The sequence below is a fragment of the Hibiscus syriacus genome, unplaced genomic scaffold (genome assembly GCF_006381635.1).
Source record: "Hibiscus syriacus cultivar Baekdansim isolate YM2019G1 unplaced genomic scaffold, ASM638163v2 tig00110303_pilon, whole genome shotgun sequence".
Taxonomy (NCBI): domain Eukaryota; kingdom Viridiplantae; phylum Streptophyta; class Magnoliopsida; order Malvales; family Malvaceae; genus Hibiscus; species Hibiscus syriacus.
In genome coordinates this window covers 1,121,436-1,130,128 of record NW_024062672.1, presented here as the reverse complement: position 1 = coordinate 1,130,128, position 8,693 = coordinate 1,121,436, and positions in this window count along the sequence as shown.

Below are 8,693 nucleotides of genomic sequence, written 5' to 3'. Positions count from 1 at the left end.
AGTCATAGACTTAGCGTGTGATTATTTCACACGGAGGTTCCGGAAATCGAGAAGATGAATGAAGAAGAGCAAGGTCAGATTCTCCTTTCCACGGATTAGATCAGAAAATAAATTATTAGTTTGTATTTTTTTAATATATATAGTTGGCATGTAATTAAGAGATTTGAACAGTTTACGCTCTGATATGTTTTGTAAATTAATTATTTTAATAAATTAGAAATTCTTCATTCTTTTGTAAAAGTAATTGTTTGAAAAGTCAATGTGACACTTCGGACTCGGATCCGGGTCGAATACGGGTTGGAGGTGTTGCATGCTCTCTTTATAACCCAACGCAATAGCCGAAGAATCATACTCAACAAATTTACCAATAAAATTCCCAAATTGTTGTGCAACTTATTCAGGAAAATACCCAACCTGTAGGTCATTGATTATAATCCAAAACCCAACCAATTTAGCTCACCATTATCGGATCTTCCCCCTGTTTCATCTTGTGCATGACTAAGAGATGAGAATTAAAGTACCACAGACCTTCCACTTTTATTCGATTCATGTAATCCTCATGGAATAACCGAAATAAAAATCTACTAGCACCCAATTAAGTTATAGAAATCCCCCCAATTGGTTAACAGACATTCATTAAAGTCACTTTTATTGCCTGAAAATTCACCATGCTCGCCGATAAGAAACATCCCACAAAACAATAATCAAAAGAAATAAAAGTGGGAGATTACGATAAAACCAGGACCAGACTAACCTCCTCCTCTTCACCCAGACTCAATTCCTCTAAATCACACACAATTTACCCCATGAAAAACCCACAAACGCATAAAACAAACTTAAAAAACTGAGAAATCTCAGAGAATACCAAAAGTAGAGAGACGATTATCACTCGATAAAGAGAAACCCTAGCAGGGTTTTAATAATTATTATTATTTTTAAATTAATAAAGTTAAATGATATTTTAATATACAAATAATTGGTTTGAATCAATTAGTTACATTTATAATATTTTAAAATTTGATAGATAAATTTAATAGTTAATTAATAAGTATTATTTTTTAAAAATTAGTTTAAATTTAACAAATATAATATTATATGAAAATTATTTTACAGTATTTCTTACGAAGACAAATAAGGTTGTCTAGTTAAATCTCAAATCAAAAACTCTGATTCTCTTGGGTGTATGTCTTCTCTTCCAATCTTTATCTTTACTTATTCCTTACAGTTTGTTGATTTTTTTCTAGTTTCCCCTAATGTTGATATTGTTTTACACTCTAGATCATTACTTTTTTAACTTAATGATTCGTTGTATTAAACGATTTGGAAATTATATAAATTTAAAAGTTCACTCTTTTTTATGTTGAATAATCAGGAAAAACCTTCAAGAACTTGTGCAATTTCTTTATTCAATCAAAAAGGAATGATTACACACTCACATTCTTTCAGCTTATATAACAGTTTTTACAAGCTTAAAAACTGCTTAACAATATTATGTTACACAATTAGTAATACCAATCTTGTAACCAACTACCTTTAGAATCATCATTAATCATCCCATACACAAGCATGCACATGAGCATTCATGGGACTGCTATACAACACGCAGTAACTCTCAATATTCTCCCTGTTTCTTCTCGTCTTCAGCAATCAACCAAACTTTTAGCTTATCATGAAAGCTGATAAATACTAACTTTGACAACGGCTTGGTCAAACCATCTGTAGCTTGATGAGCTGCTAGAACATAGCTCACATAGAGCTGATTTGCTACAATTTTTCTCGAACAAAATAGACATCTAAGTCCACATGTTTGGACTGCGAATGATATACTGGATTAGCACTTAGAACAATTATACTCGTGTTGTCACACCATAAAGTGGACTGTTTATCTCGTAGCACCTTCAAGTCAGCAAGCAAAGCATCCACCCACGCTACCTCTGCTGCAGCAACTGCAAGACTCCTATACTCAGCTTCCATGGTAGATCGTGATACTACCTTTTGTTTCTTTGCACTCCATGACACGAGATTGTCTCCAATAAAACACAGTGACCAGACATTGATCGCCTGTCATCAGCACAACCTCCCCAGTCAGCATCCGAGAAGGCTGAAACTTGCAATCTTCCTGGTACAAAAGCAAGGCCATAGTTCAGTCTCCCTGCCAGATAACGCAGAATGCATTTAGCAGCAAGTAAGTGTTGCTCTCGAGGAGCATGTATACACTGGGCCACCTTGTTCACACTAAAGGCAATATTGGGCCTTGTGTGACACACATAGAGTGGTCCACCTACCAAACTGCGAAATTCACGAGCATCAGCAAACAAGTGTCCTTCATCCTTATTCATCTTTAAAGAAGCGACCATGGGAGTAGCCGTGGATGCAGCTTTGACCATTCGTGCCTTCTCAAGCAGTTCCAAGATGTAATATTTTTTACTAAGAAACATCAATTGATTACACTATTTCACTTCAATACCTAAGAAGTAATGTAACTCATCTAAATATTTTAAGGCAAAATGATTTTTCAATAGCAACACCACTTTCTCAATTCCATCAGATGACTACCATGTGACTATTATATCATCAACATAAACTAAGACATAAGTTGACACTCCACCTTCTGTTAGAACAAATAGGGAAGCATTGACTCTAGACTCCTTGAAACCAAGATGAAGCAGATTGTTCTTCAACTTAGCATGCCAGTTTCGTGGTAATTGACGCAGAACGTACAAAGATTTTTAGATCTTGCAAACTAACTTACCACCATCGGGAGTATGTTGTTCGAAGCCAGATGGTTGTTGTATGTATACATCTTCATGCAAATCACCGTGAAAAAATGCATTGTTGACATCCACCTGCCTCAATGACCATCCTCCAGACACGGCAAGAGCAAGAATGATGTTCAGCGTGGAAAATCGAACAACAGGACTGAAGGTCTCCTTGAAATCTTTCTCGGGTACCTAAGAGTACCCTTTAGCCACCAGTCGTGCCATGTATCATTTCACAGACCCATCATAATTATGCTTTATCTTAAAAATCCACTTGCAACCTATAGTGGTTCGCCCTTCAGGTAGTTTCACAAGCGTCCATGTGTTATTACTCTGAAGTGCAGTAAATTCTGCATGAACTGCTGCCCTCCACTCTTTAGACTTCATCGCTTCATCAATGGATGTAGGAAGAGAATCATTCAAGGAACTGACAAATGCCTTGGGCTTAAAGATCCCACACTTGCTCCTTGTTAGCATGGGATGTTGATTTGTCATGGTCATATTCTGCTCAGGAGAAAATGCATGTGGACACTAGATAGATGTTCAGGTGCTGCAGGAGATAACTGGGTAGGTTCAGTATCTCTAGGCTCAGTTGTGCTACCTTGTTCAGCTAAATTATCAGCAACACCTTGAACACTTGAACATGCATCATGCATATGCGAAGACGTGTGAGAATGCATTGAAGGTTCAACCATAACCCTTGCGTGTACTCGTTTTGACACAACTAGTAAAGGTGCTGATTACCACGCACGAATGTCAGATACACAACCAGATTGTTGTTTTTCTACAAAAAGAAACACATCTTCATCAAATTTGACATGTCTCGAAATATACACTTTATTATCCTGAGCAAGACATTGAAATCCTCTATGTTATGAGCTGTAACCCAAGAACACACATGGGGCAGAACGAAACATTAGCTTATGCTGTTGAAAATGCCTCAAATAAGGAAAACAACGACAACCAAATATGCGTAGTGACTTGTAGTCAGGTTTGGGTCCAAATAATTTTTCAAATGGTGAGATGTTACCTGTAACATCCCAAACTATGGGTTAGTGACTAAATTATAAAGTTTCAGAATTTGGTGACTAAAGTAGAAGAATGGAATAGTTCAATGATTTATTTATAAATATTACTTGAAAGATGTTAGTAATTATTAGATGAATTGAAGGCCAAAAGGGTCATTTGCAAGGAAAATAATTAAAGATGGTTATATATTAAACACGTGGAAGAGAATAGGAAACAAAGTGGTTTCTAGAGTTCTCTTCATCTTTCTTCTTCCTTCACGCGTGAAAACCAAGAGCTAAAGGAGAGTTTTCTGATTATTGAGTTTCTGGTTAAATTTAAGCTTAGTTTTTTTTATTATTAGATGATAATTAAGCTTAAAGAAAGCTTAAGTTATCTTAAAAATCAAAGTATGATGGAGTTAGAAGGGATTAAAGAGTAGAGGTTCTTGAATGAAATCCTGGAATAGAGTTCATAAAATAGAATTGGAAGTTAAATTTGACTTGTCATCAATTTAATTAATAGATATGAAGTAATAGAATTTGATTTGGAACATGTTGGAAATTGAGTATGATTCTTGAATTTCATAAGGAGGATAAGATTTGGAGGTTTAATATGAAATAAATGAGTATAAAGTGGTCTAAGTATGTATACTGGAGTTAAGTATATAAAAGAGGATGAATCATGAAGTTTTGAAGCTGAAAGAGTGAATTATCGTGCCTAAAGAGTAATTTATGGGCAAGGTGTATCGGTACACATTCAAAGTGTACCGATGCACTCTTTAAAGAAGAAACATCGAATGCCTTGAGTATACCGATGCACAGTTAGTGCATCGATGCACCCATTTAAAAAAAACATCGAATGCCAGGAGTGTACCGATGCACAGTTAGTGTATCGATGCACCCCCTTAAAATTGAAAATATCGAATATAATTAGTGTATCGATACACTATGGAGTGTACAAATACCCTTACAAGAGAAAATGTGAATTTGACCTTTCTTTTAGCTTAAGAAATTAAGGATCGAACTATAGTATTTGGAATGCTGATATGTATATTATAAGTATAATTGTGTAGATTTTGATCGAGAGCAATATTCGGACAAGTTGTCAAGTATTAGACATTAAGAAGAGATAAGGGGCCAGTATAATCTAGTGAGGCCAGGTGAGTGCACATTATTTCGTATATGATGTTTAATGGGAAATAAGACTTGCGACAAGTATGTTTCCTATAGTATTATACATGAAGTATTAACATGAGCATGTGTTTGTTATGAGTGTCTGGGTTATATGTTATGGTATGTGTGACATTATTGATATGAATAGAGGCTAGTGTGATAAGATATAGAAACCGATATAAGTAATTATATAAGTTATATGATATTTACATAAGAAATGATTGGTTCATATGGTATATGAATATATGAATAGATGAGATATAATGATTATGTGAAACTAAGATATAGGTTATATAATATAAATGATCTATAAGAGTATATGTTTATATGATAAATATAAGGAATGACATAAGTGATCTGATAAGAAATGACAAGTTATGTGATTATATGTGTTTATATGATTGATGTGAGCACATGTTATGTTATGATGATATAAATTATATGATATGATAAGAAATTATAAGAATACATGTATAAGTGATTGAGCTATGAGATTTGTGATTATATAAGAATATGAAATAAGCTATGTGATAAAGACATAAGGAATGAAATGAACATGTGACATATGAATATGAAATCATATGAAAAGTGATATGAACTACGTGAATATAAGCTGTATGATTACATGTGAAGGTGAATTACATGAAAATGTGCTATGTGTAAAGGAACCATGTGATTATATAAATATGTGAAATGACCTAAATGATAATGCACATGTTATGTGTCATGAGAGCTAGGGATATAGTTGGTATGCCAAGAGTCGAGGGTCTAAGCGGTCCTTTGGGACTATATGTATTCTTTAGAACATTTATGAGGTCTTTTGAGACACTTATTTGGTCCTTGGTATATGTATATGGTTCTTAAGGAATTTCTATGTGGTCCTTATGGACATTTTATATGGCACTTCGGTGTATTTCTACGCTGCACTTCGGTGCAATTCTACACGACACTTCGGTGCAATTCTACGTGGCACTTCGGTGCATTTATACGAGTTGTGGTGACCGCATATATGTGCACAACCTCTATGTACTCACATACCTTAAGTTCTCACATATGTACATTGACTAATAAAAGAGATGAGATAAAAAGAATCTTGTATGATGAGCATGTAGCTTGGTTAAGAAGAATAGATATAAGAACAAATGGTTAAAAGATCAAGAATGAAAATAAGATTAATAAAGAGAAAATTCAACATTACATGTGACTTATATGCTTTTGTGCTATGAATTGTAGTACATAATTTATACGATGATATGTGGATTGTATGATTAAATGAGTCATATATTGGTTAAAATGTTAGATATAAGAGGATATGTTTAAGTGGCATAGATGATAACAATATTGATAATGAAATAAGGCTAAGGATGGAAATGATGAGTGATGAGTATGTGTTCATGTTCTTATATATATAATGATATATTACAGATGTGTTATGGGTTAATGTATATGTGAATAAGTATAAATGAGTATATGATGAGATAAGAATTTGTTATAAGATATAGGATATGAACATAAGTGATAGTATGAATAAGATATGAGTGGTATGATATGATAACAGTAATTGTTCATGCATGATTACAAGTTATAGTTTACATTATATATTTAATTGTCTCACTAAGTCATAGACTTAGCATATGATTGTTTCACACGTAGGTTACAGAAGCGAGAAGAGAATCTAAGAGGAGCAAGACAGGTTAGCATCTTCCTTACAATGTTTCAGATCAGAAAAGAAATGTTTAATATGTATTTGATTCTTTTAGATATAGTTGGCATGTAATATAAACGATTTGAATAGCATATGCTCTGATAAGTTTGTAAACTTTTATGATGAGATAATATGAAGTTTTTTACGAGAAATTTCTCATTACTCTTAAATAAGTAAAAGTTTTAAAAGTTGATGTGACACCTCAGACTCGGATCTAGGTTGGATACGGGTTGGGGGTGTTACATTACCTAACACCCTTGTAGGTAACCGGTTTATCAAATGTGTTGTTGTAGCCACAGCATAAGACCAAAATCTGAATGGAAGGGCTGCCTGAGCAAGTAGTACAATGGCCAGTTCGATTAAATGACGATGTTTTCGTTCTACAACACCATTTTGTTCAGAGGTGTGAGGGCATGTGACTCGATGGGAGATACCTGCACGAGTCAGCTCACATGACAGCTGCCTATATTTACCTCCCCAATCACTTTGAATTGATTTAATGTTCAAAGAAAACTAAGTTCCAACCATTGCCTGAAATAATCGAAATGCATCAAGAGATCAGGATAATCAGAATTCTGAATAAACAAAACTCTAGTTTATAAGCAAATTAGTACCTTGCACATCAAATCTAAGTCCATAAAAGGGCATGAAAACAATATCCATAAAAGGATTTCACTAAACAAAAATCTAAGTGAATTACAATTATCGATCAACTAAATAGTAAGATCAACATTTTTTTTATAAAATGTTGAGAGTTACTGCATGTTGTATAGCAGTCCTATGAATGCTCACGTACATGGTTTTGTATGGGATGATTAAAGATGATTCTAGAGGTAGTTGGTTACAAGATTGGTATTACTAATTGTGTAACAAAATATTGTTAAGCAGTTTTAAAACTTGTAAAAACTGTTATATAAGCTGAAAGAATGTGAGTGTGTAATCATTCATTTTTTATTGAATAAAGAAATTTCACAAGTTCTTGAAGGTTTTTCCTGATTATTCAACATGGCATCAGAGCTTGAGATTTATTTTTGAGCATGTAAACCCAGGTATGGTGTGTGCATGCATATACAAATGATACGTAATACCGATAGCCACAAGAGGGAACATGTGCATCACCCCAAAGATCAGTATAAACTAGTTGAAAAGGAACGCTATAAACTGTAGCAGAGGAATCAAAGGGCATCTTGTGGCTCTTTCCCATGCAACAAGCAACATAAGTTGAATTAAGAGTGTTTGAAATATTGACATTGAGCGAAGTACACACATCTTTTAGTGTTTGAAAAGCAGAGTGTCCTAATCTCCAATGCCAAAGTTCAAACATACTAGAAGCAACAACATTATGAACTTTAGCTTTATTACATGAAGTAACTGTAGGTTCTATAGCAAACGTATAAAGCCCTTCACGCTACTTCCCTCGAAGCACCACAGCACCAGTCATCTCATCCCAAATAAGCACTCATCAGCATGAAACTCTAGAAAGACTTTGTTATCCTTAGTAAGCTTGGACACAGAAAGTAAATGCTTCGTTATTCTTGGTACATGCAAAAGATCGCTCAAAATTAATGCCTGAGGAGAAGCATTTAAAACAGAAGAACCAACCGAGTTTACCCTTAGAGAAACACCATTGCCTACTAGAAGTTTACCTGGTTCAGTAAACTCGGAGGAGTCATAACCTTTGAGGCGTCTGGAGTTACGTGATGGGTCACACTGGAATCAATAACCCACTATTCACCTGAAGCCATGTGTGCTTGAGGAAGACTGAAACCAGTTTTAGCACTACAGCAGGCACATCCTGACGAATCAATAAGCGCACAGTTAGCAGCACCCGACTCATCCCTGGACCGTGATGAACCAGATGCCACATTGACCCCAGGGAAGTCTCGATCAAACCTGTACCAATATCGATCAATCGAATGCCCATTCTTACCGCAGAGCTGACATTAAAGACGGGCACGACCTCGATCTCGACCTCCAGACCGTCCCCCACGAACTGACTCAGTCGAAGTAGCCACAGACCTCCCTTGAACCATATGTGCACTCATTGGG